This window comes from Terrapene carolina, unplaced genomic scaffold, assembly GCF_002925995.2.
Source record: "Terrapene carolina triunguis isolate 2854851 unplaced genomic scaffold, T_m_triunguis-2.0 Scaffold68, whole genome shotgun sequence".
NCBI lineage: Eukaryota > Metazoa > Chordata > Testudines > Emydidae > Terrapene > Terrapene triunguis.
The window spans coordinates 60,605,674-60,619,292 of NW_020664419.1; positions in this window are offsets into that span (position 1 = coordinate 60,605,674).

A 13,619-nucleotide genomic window follows, 5' to 3' on the forward strand; every position below is an offset into this window, starting at 1 on the left:
CGCTCTCCTTTTTCCACTCAAGTGCAAGCCCTAACATAATCAGGTTCCCTAGCTATTTAACGAACCAGTTTGCTGTTCCAGCCATGGTGAGTATGGCCCAGGGGCCTGGGTGATGGGCCTTGTGCTGTAACTTGTGGGCAACATAGACGGTGCTTGGAGACCGTGGACCAGCAGTAAGCCTCCCAAAGTCCAGTCTTTGTCCGAGGTTGCTCCGGGGTTTGTGTCCATGAGATAACACAGGAAACCCATCCACCCCCTTCCCTTAATGCTGCTGGTAGAAGTCACCCTGGGCTTGCAGATTCTGAGGTCAATGCCGATCCCTGCCACCCAAACTACTGGCATGTAGGGAAACCGTGATTGAGGGACCCAGAAATCACCATGGATGGGGGATCACATGCTCTATTGTTTGCAGTACGAGCACTTGTAATGAAAACGTTCACTGTCTCCTCTAGGTGACCCTATCTGCTATCAGTCTCCTGAGGGTAACAGAGGTGGCAAGGGAGCAGATGCTGCAAGAGTCTGCATACAGACCTTGTCCTTATGCTGCAATGCTGTGTTCTGCAATGTTGCCAAAAGAGTTAATACTGGAGTGGCATAGGAAAGTGTCCTACCGTGGTGGAAGAACTAAGGCAGCCCTCCCCAGAAACTTTCTGCAAAGAATTGCAGAGTACCTCCATGAAAGTTTCCTGTAGATCTTCATGGAGGATTCCCAGGCCATCCCTGTGCACATAAACAGTCTTTTCTGGGGGAGGGGGAGGCACCCTCTGGGTAGCTGGAGCTGCCACTGGGAAGCAGATACCCACCACATCTCACTTTTTCTTCATAATAAACATAAAGTATAAGAGCATATAACCGCTGCAGTTTGATTGGAATTGCGTACTCACCAGAGGTTCCTTCCCTGGCATCACACTTGGCCACAATGCTGTCCTGTGACTGCCTGGGCTGCTCCGGGGTTAAAAATAGCTCCTGGCTCTCAGGGAGAATGGATCCGCCACTTGCCTGTCTCCCATTCTCCTCTTCCTCCTCTTTCAAAACCTCCTCCTTCTTGTTGGTGCCTGAGGTGACTCAGACTCCTGTGAGGTATCCATGCTGTGGATAATTTTGCGGGTAGTGGTGGGGGCACTGCCGAGAATCGCATGCAGCTCCTTGTAGAAGCGGCATGTCTGTGGGGCAAAACCAGAATGACTGTTCGCCTCTCCTGTCTTCTGGTACACCTGCCGAAGTTCTTTGATTTTCACATAGCACTGCTGCGTGCACCTGGTGTAGCCCTTCTCCCCCATGCCCTGCATGATCTTTTCATATATATCTATGTTTCTTCGTCTGGATCGGAGCTGTGTCTGCACAGACTCTTCTCCCCACAGACCAACCCATGACCTCCTGTGTACTCCAGACTGGAGTGTGTTTGGGTCGTTGAGTCGCCATGATCAGCTGGGCTGGCAAGCTCTCCATGCTGATCAAACAGGAAATGGGAATTCAAAAGTTCCCGGGGCTTTAAGAGGGGAGGGGCTGTTTCCTGTCTAGCTGGCTGCTGTGCAGTGGAGTTGAAAACAATCACCAGAGCGGTCACAGCAGAGCATTGTGGGCCATCTCTTGAAGGCCATTTCAGTCGAATTACACAACGCTGTGTCTACGCTGCCTGTCCGTCGATGCATCGACATCGAATTAAGCACTATGCCTCTCATGGAGGTGGAGTAATTAAGTCAATGTAACAGACGAGTTAGGTCAGCAGAAGGGACCTGGTAGTGTAGACTCATACATTATTAGGTTGACGTAAGGTGGCTTTCGTCAAACTAAGTTTGTAGTGTAGAGAAGGCCTAAATTGCACATGTGTAATTCACATCAGTATTGAGAGCTTGTTTCCTATTGAAGTCATAGAAGAAAGACTCTATAAAGAGTCTGAGCTTGTGAGATGCTGAGCAGCTCATACTTGCTGCTAAGCCCTCTCAGCCTTCACTGACTTAAATGGGAGTAGAGGATGCTCAACAGCTTTCAGAAGGATCTCAGCACCAGGCAGGATTGGCCCCAATATTTTGACTTCCACTATAAAAATAGCATCACTGTTTCAGCTTACCACAAATATTCTGGGATCATTCCCACCTGCACAGACAAACCTATGGGTAGGACCAGGGGACTAGATAGCACAGTGGTAGGTCCCTTAGACTGACAGATAAGGGGCAGAAAAACCCTGGTGGTTCTCTTCATTCCACCTGCAAGAGTTATGTTGAAATGGTAGAAGGAAATTGCCTCTCTGAAAGAAACAGGGGGTTCAGAATCCACAGATCAGCTTGGAGACCAAGTCATCCATTCAGAGACCCAGGGCTTCTTCCACTGCTCTGGGGCACCCTGGTCCAATCTGGATTGGGCAGTGCAATTCAATTTGCGATCAACTAATAGGGACTCCCTGACTGCCACCATCCATGAAACCTTCACTAAAGTGGGCAGTTCACTGCTCTGCTGAAAAGTTAACTCAACTTCAGGCTATTCACTTTTAAAAACCTTCCCTAAAGAACTGATATAGGACAATATGTTTAGTGCACCTGTCCCTCCAGCTGTCTACACTATTCTCCCTGCCCCCAGCTCCTGCAAATATCCAGAGTTCCAAAAGGGTTCCTGTTGGCCCAAACAGGGAGCAGGAATGGTCCCATGAAGTAGTTCTCTGCCCTTTACTGTGAGCAGTGGATATAAGCCAGGCCAAAATAAGGATATGTTAATGTTTTTGTCACCAGAGCTGCTATTACAAATCTGTCCCCATGCTAAAGCATTTGTCCACACCAAAGCCAACATTTCAGGAATCATCTAAACTGCTTCTGGTGCGCGCACTGAATACATACGGGGAGGAAGAACTGTAAAGCACGTAGATGATCAATTTATAGCTTAAATCTAAAAAGAAATAATTCTTTTTGACAGAGAATATTTCAAAAAGAAGGCAATAATGCTGAAAGGAACAACAGAGTGAAATCATCATGGGAACAAATGAAACCTGAATGTTTCCATTTCATGCCTCCTTTGAGCATAATTGCTTTGATTTTCAACAGTTAGGATAACAAAGGATGCTTTTCCCATTGGGACTGTAGGCTCCACATCAGCATGCAGTTGACCTTTGTGCCTCTCTATGCTAAAATCATTTGTTGCCATCCCATCAAAGTGAATGATTTTTTTGGCACTACCTCCCCACGACAAACAAACAAACAATAAAGAACAATGTTTATCCTGAAACTGTGTCATATAGTGTGGAACATCCACCCAAGCATACAATTCCAGCTTCCCAGAACTGTGACAAGATCATCTATATCTGTGGTCAGGGTTTCCATATATATACTATATCCAGAGATGAGCCTGAACAAAAGCTACGGATCCAAACACCCTCCATCTATATTGAAAATCAGATACAAAGATGTGACCTTTATGGCTGGTCCCTGTCTCTATAATGACGCAAACTGAAATCCCAGATCTGACCACCACCCACACTTTTGGGGAAGTTCAGATCTCTAATAAGTTTTTCACTTTGCTGTTTAGATCCATCCCTGCTATCATCAATGTACAGGACCCAAATAAAATTTATGATCCATAGTGTATTATTATTTAATCTTTATATTATGATGACACACAGATGTCCCAGTCAAGAAAGGGGTGGGGGACATTGTACTAGATACTTTATGGGTATAGCAAGAGTAGTAAGAGAAAATCTGTGCTCCAGAGCGCTTACTGATAGGAATAAACTGATGTGTTATATACATTATTCACTAAGAAAATTAGAGTCCCTTGACTTTCCCAAGTTGTAGGTCCAATGCTTGCTTTCCTACCTTTTGTATTCCATGCTAAATATTTGCCCATCTCACTAAGTCTGGGAATGCCAAACATAGACAATAAAGGGCCAAATTCTCATTGGGTGAAAATTTGCACAGCTTCATTGACTTCAGTGTAGCTATGATGATTTACACTACAGGAGCATCTGGCCCAAAGACTAAATATTGCAGTATAATAACACTATGATCCGTAAGAAAATCCTAAAACGACTCAAGGGGAAAAACATCGGATATGGATATATGTAGGATGTTTACTCTAAAACCTCCCTAGAGAATCTGTGTGAACTATTTCCTCACTAAGCATGACAACAAAGGCAACAAACGAGGATTATCAAGGTCACCAGCCTTCACTCAAACCCCAATCTGTACTACATTTGTACAAGAAAAAAAAAAAAGCTGTGTTACTGATAATTGGCCCATTTTTCATAAGTAACATTTCACATCCATTTGCAAAATGTCAAATATAGATCAGAGATAAGTGTCTTTTTGGAAATAAAGATGTATCTAAATAGCATCCTCCATCGCAACAAGACCCATGCCTTGGAAAAATACCATTTAATACAGGCATCTGTGTGCCCATGCACATTTCCCAGACATGCCTCCAACTGAAAACTCAACAGCTCCATGAAGACAACCTTCCACTAATTGCTGTTGCAACATTATTTGGATTACTGGTGCATAAATCTGGTCGAGCTCTTTCACCATCAAACTAGCCATTCATGTGCAAATATGAAGTGATGCGCCTCCCAAATTATGACAACATAGCACATAGCTTAACAATGTGCTTATGAGTCTTCTGATGCTGTGGAGATGTGAGATCATTGGACCAGTTACTTGACCACACTAATATCTTCTGTGCCACTCTAGCCCAATTGAGAAAACTTAAAGTTTGTTTAAGTGGCCAGCTGAAGATCTCCTTTGCACAGAGAAATCCTCCAGTTATGTAGAGTTGGCATAGCCACCTCTACATCACCTTCATCATAGTTTCTGGCACAGGAGGTGTGTCATAGCATGGCCAAGGGAAATGGAAAGGGACCATGGCTGGAATGCTGCTGGGCTCCAGCAATCCCCAACTGTGAAGTTGTGCAACGAGGCACAAATTAGAGCAGCCTTGACATTGCTCTATATTGAATGTCCAGCCCCAAGTTCACTGGGAACATACAACCAACTTTGTCCCCTCAGGACCTGCACTGAGCAAAGCTTGTCTGGAATTGAGACTCTCACCCATTATATCTTAAAGATACATGTGTATGGAAGTTAACAAAAAAGTCACATATGCCTAACAACTAAATTCCTAAATAATACATTCATATTTCCATGCCATCAATGCGTAGCTGCCTCCCATGCATGCCATCATGGCCTCAGGGCACTCTTCACGGAGTCCTTGCCTTTGTTTCCCCAGTCAAGGGGCTTCTTCAATCATTCATAAATCCTTTTGTCCAGTCGCAGGTCTTCTCAGGTTCTGGTTTATTAAATTAACAAAACGTTCAAAATCAAGGTCTCAAGTCCATCCATTTGCCTCCTCATCGGGTCACTCCCAGGCCTTTCAGGTTTCTATCCTGAAGCTCCCAGAAGCCTCTGTACGCCCACTCTGTTCTCTACTCAGTGTACGCTAATCCATCAGCACATCCTAGAGTCCCCTGGGCTGTCATACTATCCCCAACAATAGAACATGTAAAACATATTTCATACTGCAAATAGCATGCCCCACACAAGTCTCCACGTACCCATCACCTTCTGTTATGTACTCTTATACATCAACCTAAACAGAAATATACAGTATCCTGTGCTGAAAATGCTCAAATCAGACTTAGTAATAGAACAATTAATTAAAACAGGTATGTGCTAAGGCCTGGCCTCATGCACATATCTCTCAGTGTGTGGACAATGCATTCTGAAGGTTCAAAAATGGAAGTCCTAGTTTGAAACTATGTTCAGTCTTCCCCACACCTTGCTCTGTTAATAAATAATTTGCTCAGATAACAATTCATTGCTATGAATGATTCTTGTTTTGATGGTGAGCTCCCTTATATTCACATTACATATTATCTACAAACACACCTTGAGAGCTGATAAGAATGTATGGGTATGGTGACTGCGTGTCCTTCGGTAGTTGGTACGTTATTGATAAGGAAAAATCTGGTTATATTTGATGAAGGAACAAGGAGGAAAAAAAGAACACCCTGGCAGATACATGCTACAGAAATGTTCATGGAGGAATATTGTAAGTCAGCCAAAGGTACAACTTACATAGTATTATGTTATATATGATACAGCCTTATTTAGGTATAGTCAAAAATCTTCCCTCTAAACTGTTTTTCAGCAGAAAATTGGGTTTTTAATTAAACAAAAAAAGTTGTAAAGTTTGTTTTCCATGGAAAACTTTGATTTTTCTTTTAAAAAACTAAAGCACAAAAATGTAAACCTTTTCAGTTTGAAGCTAAAAGCAAAATATTTCAATTTGGAATTGCCATCATAGTGTCTCATGGGAGTTGTAGTATGGTTTTCTCACCTCCCCATTCTCTTCTATGGGCTGGGCTTCCCAGCCAGACTTCATCGCCAATGGTGCACTACAGCCATAGGTATCCCATGATGCAATGATGTCAGCCACTAAGAGAGGAGACCCTGCTGCATCATGGGAGATTTATTCTGACCAAGCAGCCTGACTTTTAGAGGAAAATGGGAGCAAGAGTCACCCAAATTACCCTAATTATGACTCCCATGAGAGATTGGGGCAGCATTTCTGAATGGAAATATTTCAGGTTGTGGCCAAACTATGGTGGGTTTTGATTTTTTGTTGAAAAGAGAAGAGTTTTTGCTGAAAAACTCTTTTTTTATTTTCATCAACATTTTCTAAGGAAAAAACAGCTATTTTCCAAACAGCTCTAATATTAATTTATGCATTTATATTACAGCAGTACTTAGAGGCCACAGCTGAGATCAGAGACCCATTATGCTTGGGACTATACAAACACACAGTAAGAGACAATCCTTGCCCCCAAAAAGCCTACAGTCTAAACAGACAAGATAGATAAAGACTGGGGGGGGGGGGAAGGGTCATAAAGAGGCACAAAGTCTTGCAGCACCTGTGGCTGTCTAATGTTCAGAATCATGGGTGAAATCCTGGCCCTAAAATGGTCAGCATGAATACCCCTGCCTCCTCCCACCAGAACAAGGTGGAAGCAGGGAAGGAATAGTGGTGCAGAGGAGTTTCTCGGAAGCCCACTGCTGCCTTCGGCTGCTTCTGGGGTGGTACATCTTATATATTACCCCTGGCTCAGGGCTGTGCCTAAAGAGACAACCTAGCCCACGGAAATAGCAGCTAACAATTGGTGTGGAGAAATTTTGTGCTCTTGAGCAAGGAAACAAACCTCACTGGTTGAGAATGTCTGAAAAGTATTAGTGGGGAAAATCCTTTTCCATTCAAAATAAACAACCTCTTAGTAAGACATCATCTGTATTTTGAGATACTAGGCAAAGATTATTCAGCTTTTATTGTCTCCACTTTTATGACAAAAATAGTTCTGCCAAAATAAAAATGTTGATTAGATATGCACATAAAAAGAATCCTTAGCCATGCTAGAAAAAATGTCCATTTTGTGCTTAACGAAATTTTTGTGGTGAGAGTAAAATCTCAAGGAATTTTATGGAGAACTTTTGCACTGCAAAATCACACACAAATATGCAGCACTCAGTGAAAGTCGTTATCGTTTAGAAAATGTAAAAGGCAGGCTAACTGGAGAGGCCTAACAGAAAGGGATTCATTTCTCTCTTCCCCCCCTCCAACCCCCGAAAAAGGAAATAAGGACAAGTGGCAGGTAAGAGAAAGTTGGAGTCCAGAAAACATGAGTTACTACTCACTGCGTGATGCAGCAGAAACAAACATGTACAAAAGTGGGGCGGGGTAGAATGACTAGCAGCAATCCCCATGAAAGCACAACAGAATTGTATGGGATAAGACACAGCAGGTCAAGAAGTGACCAAGGTGTCCACTCTTTTGTTTTCACGTTTCTAATGCAATAGTTATAAATAGAGACAGGCGACTCAAAGGGCCAAAAGGAGAGGAAGAAAGCTGTTTGGGAACCTATAAACCAACTTATTATGAAATGCATATAATACTAGAGCTCCTTCCACCTGCTCATGTAGAACATTAGCTTAAACCGGGGGTTCTCAACCTTTTTCTTTCTGAGGTCCCCCCAACATGCTATAAAAACTCCACAGCCCACCTGTGCCACAATAACTGGTTTTCTGCATATAAAAGCCAACACCAGTATGAAGGGGTACCAAGCAGGGCAACTGCTTGGGGCCCCGTGCCACAGGGCCCCACACAAAGCTACATTGCTCAGGTTTCGGCTTCAGCCCCGGGTGACGGGGCTCAGGGACCTGAGCTTCAGCCCTATGCGGTGGGGCTTTGGCTTTCTGCCCTGGGCCCCTGCGAATATAACACTGGCCCTGCTTGGACCCCTTGAAACCTGTTCACGGTCCCCAAGGGGGCCTCAGACTCCTGGTTGAGAACCACTGGCTTAAGCCAAAGAAGGGAACAAAAAATGGTAGCCTGCCTGTTATTGTTTCTTCAAGTGCCAACGAGTGCCTCTCCCATATATACAGTTTGTAGCTCAGCCATTCACAAGAACTGAAAAAGTTCTCTCTTAGCCGATAAGAAAATAAAAATGACCGGAATGCCAGTGCAAAGTATGGTACTATGCAGAACAGCTGACAGTTTGCTACATGGATGCAAAAGATGTAGCATTTTGCATAGTCAAAGTCTTTCCAAATATTTACACCAGAGCCAGCCGTGACAGGAGTGCTCTGAGCCAGGGACAAACACCAAAGGACCTTCTGGTTGACTCAGACTGGAGTATGCTGGAATAGGCACTTCAACACATTTTGACAGCCTTTGGAGGGGGGGCAGTGGGCACTCCCCTGGCATCACCCCAGTTCTTTGGGGAGGTATCTTTCACTAACGTCCAGTCATCTTTCAGTCTGAGAGTGCCAGGGCACAGACTGCAGTTACCCTTTGCTCAGGTGCAAAAAGGGAGGGTGCCTTTTATCCCTTTTTTAACTCCACTGGACACCCACACAAGCCTAGCAATTAATTCATTTACATGTCCTCTTCTACAGTAGCCATGGAAGACATGCCCTGCCTAAAAGCAATGAATACTAAGGAGGCGCTTTCAGGATGTAGGCAGTCAGAGCTACCAGAAGACCAACCCTGTCAGAAGGGTAGCCCTACCCGACAGAGGCAGCTTTGATGCGGGGAGCCACCAGCTTTCTTCAGGGAGAAGAACAAAATTCAACCCAAGTGGGAGGGAGCCCCCTAATCCAATCACAGGGGAGTATGTGTTGCTGCATTAGGATTCCACCTCCTTGTTTGTCTACCATTTTGGGTGTCTCAGAGGAGGTAACCTTCCTCAGTGTACCTCCTTCTGGGGCTGTTGAGAGGCTACAGTTGCTTTTCTTGACAATGCACATTGAGAGCCTCAGATGTGGGGAGGTGTTACATAAATACTAAGAAGAAAACATTGGACAGTGAAAATTACCATGGAAAATAGTGGTGTGTTGCTTTTGTCACCACTCCTTTATCTTGATGTGTTCAGTTAGATTGCAAACTGTAGGCTATTTATAGAGCATTTTAGAGTGTAATTTAAATATATATCAATTACTATTAGACGCATGTTGGATTTTCAATTACGTCCCAGGGGGTGACTATAACCAAACCTTCTGCCTTTGGGTGGGAGCCCAGACACTAGTGAGAGGCAAAGAAACAGGTGTACAATAGAATAGTTCATCTGTTAAATTGACCCACAGTACTGTAACGATGCAACAGATGGCAGAAGAAAACACTGAAATAATATTATGAAACAGAACAGGTGTTCAGCTGTTGCTGAGATGCACTGGGCTGAAAGGAAGAAGCAGCTAATTCTGACCTATCTGTGATTTTATCTTTTCATCTAGTGGTTTTAAACTGTTTTTATTGTGTATCTGGGATACCAATATTTCTGGAGTTTACGCTGAATTCAGCCCTAGAACATTAAACTTTATCTACTACCAGGCTGGCTGTGAATGTGTCCTTTCACCTTCTTATTTTACAGTTTTTTCATAGTCATGGGGTATTGTTAGTTTTGGATGCTACACTTTTGTTAAGCTTTTAATATTCACCGTCCCAAGGGACACTGATTTTCTACATTCTCAGAAATGTGAGTGAAATCCCAAATTTAGGACTTCTGAGCCGATTATTCCATAGTCCTCCAAATCTGTTTTTCATTAAAAGAGTTTCTCTTCCTTTCTGTTTTTACAATAGTCAGTTTGCATGCTGAGGACACTGCCTGGGTGCATGGTGGAGTTTGCCAAAAGAAAGGAATAAAAACACCAAGAAAGGTGTGAACCCATTTGTTTTAGTGGTATGTTAACTAAAGTTATCAAAGCCAACAACGCTTTGTTTTCCTGAAAATGTGGGTGAAATCACACGTGGAACTGGAAAGAGGAATTTCTGTGTGGGGACAAGCACGTGAGAATGAACTAAGCCACCTGATCTGATCCTTGAACCTCAGAACTGAATTGTGCTGGAATAGGAGTGTGTATAAATTCTCTCTCTCGAGGACAATCATAAAAATGAGAGGGGTATCTAGGTATATCTCCTAACATTATCTGTAGCCTCCTGAACAAAACTGTAATACAAATAAACTCCTGAATTTCTGCTCTCACACTTCCCATAATCACCCCAGATACTCTCTGCTCCTTCTCATGCTCTATTCAGAAACTTCAGAACTGAGCTAGCTGATCCTTAACCCCAATGTTGGCTCCTTCTTTCCTCCTGGCTGATCCTACTCTGCACCTCGCCTTCCCCAAGTATAGTCTAGAAAATGAAAGAAGGCCCAGACTTCTATTGTTTTAAGAAGTTTTTAATTTCTCCCACTGTGCTGCTCCTACCTGTCCATCCACCTGGAGTGCAGTGCTGAGCCTGCTCATTGCAACACGTATGTACCACATCCTCTCACCAACTGAGAAGACAGCACTGCATGTGGCACAGAGGGATCTTTGTGATGAGCTGTGTCAGGACGTCAGATTAATATCCACCGGGCAGCACAGCAAGAAGAACTAAAAATATTGGGCCTGAGTCTCATTTATAAGCAGGCTCCTTTACTCTGTCAGAGTGGTATAAAGGGGACTGAGTGTAAATGAGAATAAGGTCCATTGTTTGTTTGTTTTTTAAAATCATCATTTGTCTCATGCCTCACCCAGGAATAGACAACAAATGAGTATACAAATTTTTCACAGTGGCTGACCCTCTACATGTGTCTGTCTGTCTTCCCATTCATGCATAGGTGGCCATAAAAGGGAACAGGGAAATGCAATGGCGAAATGCCAGAAAACAGCCTCACAGATGCCACTACTGTCCTGAATTTACAAATCTGGAAAAGAAAATTTGACCGCTTTATTTCCCGTCCATCTCTGTCCCTGTCCCTCCCTAGATTGGGCTTGCGAACATGCTGTACAAATAGAAGTTGTTTGTGTTTTTATATAAGAACGGCCATGTTAATTTCATCTGCATTCAAAACAAAGCAAAACAAAAACATTTGACAAGTAGAAAGAGAAGAAGGAAATCAATAGGAAAATAAATAGTGGTTTTAAGCTTCTGAAGAGGGTATTAAAATAATACAGATTAAAGAACAATAAAAAGCTCTGAAACGCCTTGATGATGTCCTTTTATGTGTACGTGTGGTTTTGATTCATTCACACATGCTCTAGCCAGCTCTCCAACCAGATTGCAGAAAGGGTATGTGTGATTTCCCCCCCTCCCATCTGACCCCCAGAAATGTTTACCGTAAAACAAGCTGAACAAGTTTGGTCTCTTTGTGATGAACACTGTTAATAATTTCAAGAATACAAATATTTGCTGCTTTTCTTTTTCTCATATACTAAAATGAGCTGTAAGACATTCCATTTATTACCTATCAGCACTTCTAATGCACCCATTGTTGTCCTATCTAGGCACCAGTTATAAGGATTAGTAGGAAGACAGAATCACATGTATCTGTCCAAATCGTCGCCCTTTCCTTGTTTGTTGGCTTTTGTTACTCAGGAGAATGTTGCTGGGACATTACTGCCACTCCTTTACTGAAGTAAAATCTGTGTAAGGGCATGGGTCTTGCAGCATGTTCTGAACCTAGCAAAATGTGGGCTCACCCTGACCTCCAGTGGCAGTGAATGACACAGCCTATGACTTTCTACCAAGAATGCTCTGGCCCCACTTGTGCGAGTTTCACCCTGCTAATTAAAATGCCCTGTCTCTAGCAGCTGCTGTGGCAGGTCAAGGTGGGAGAGGTACTCTGGATAAGTTTCCATGAAAACTTTAGAAAGGCTGAACTGGATCTGTAGTAAAACAGGAAGCTATTGTAGGCTGCAGAGCACCAGTACACTGTGCTTTTTGAAGTCTGTTCCATGTAGTAGGCTAGCCATCGCATGCTGGGCCAGCAGCAATTCCTGTGCTACCTTAGTCTCATGTAGTCTCAGGTAGAAAAATACTGCATTAGTCTATTGTGAAGGGAATGAAAGAATAAAGCACAGTCACTTGCCTCTTGCCCTGAAACCCTTGTATGTAAAATGACAAAAATCAATAACCAACTCTGCTTGCCAGGCAAAGGATTTCAGCAACTCTTCTTATCTGGGTGTCCAGAAGCAATGATGGAACCCTGAGACTGCGCACTCCCTTGACTTCTGGGGAGCAGGGCAGGATTAAGGCGCTGGCACTACAGGCCCGTGTCTAGGGGTCTGAGCTCCTTGAGTTATGTGGTCACATCAGAATCTCAGAATTTAATTTTAAAATCCCAATAATTTCCCAGCCCTTATGGTTGCAAAGAAAATCTCCAGAACGTGACCAAATGTAACCAATGCAGAGAGGTCTGCCTGAGTCTGCAGACAGCATGAAACAAGGGCTCAGAGAGAGGTGAACTGCCCATACATCCCAATGAGGTGTTAACTCCAAGACCTGTGTTGTAGTGAGCACCTCTCCACCCACACCACCAGAGAACTGTGTGTATGGCAGGAGAAGAGTGCAGCACGCCCAGCTGAACCATCCAAGTAGATACTGACTGGGGTAAGTACTGTGCAGACTCCCCCTGCTACCACTCCTGCCTTTATAGAAGGCATAAGCCCCTTGCTTCTGCTCTCCTGGTTACCACTCTGATTGCTCCTTTGGTAGCTCCTCCTCTTCCTCGCATTCTCTTTCAGTGGGCATGCCCCAAGACTCAGCCTTATCCCCCAGCTCTTCTCGCTCTACCACTTATCTCCAGGTCTGTTTATCTTAAAGCACCAGTTCAAACACCATCTTCCTGCAATGACTTACAAACCTATCTTTCCACTAAAGACCTGTCTCCCTCTATCCAATCTTGGTATCTCAGTCAGTCTCTGTGATATCTCTTCATGGATGTACAACTGGCAACTTAAACTCAAGATGGCTAAAACTGAGTTTTTGATCTCCTCTCCTATCCACAATTTTTCCTTCACTGTGGACAACACCACTATCCTCCCACTCAATCAAGTCCACAATCTGGGGAGTCATCTTTGACTAAACCCTCACCTCCAGGCGTTGTCCTCCATAATATTTCACAGATTCAGCCTCTTCTGTCTCTCCAGCCTGCCAAGGCTCTTATTCAGACCCTCATCAACTTATACCTTGTTTATCATAACCTGCTCTTTAGCCTTGATGCCAGCCACAATGCTCCCTTCAAGTCCAATCAAAACACTGCTGCTAAGAGCATCTTCCTGGCTCATCACTATGACCACATCACCTTGCTCTTTGCATCCTTCCAC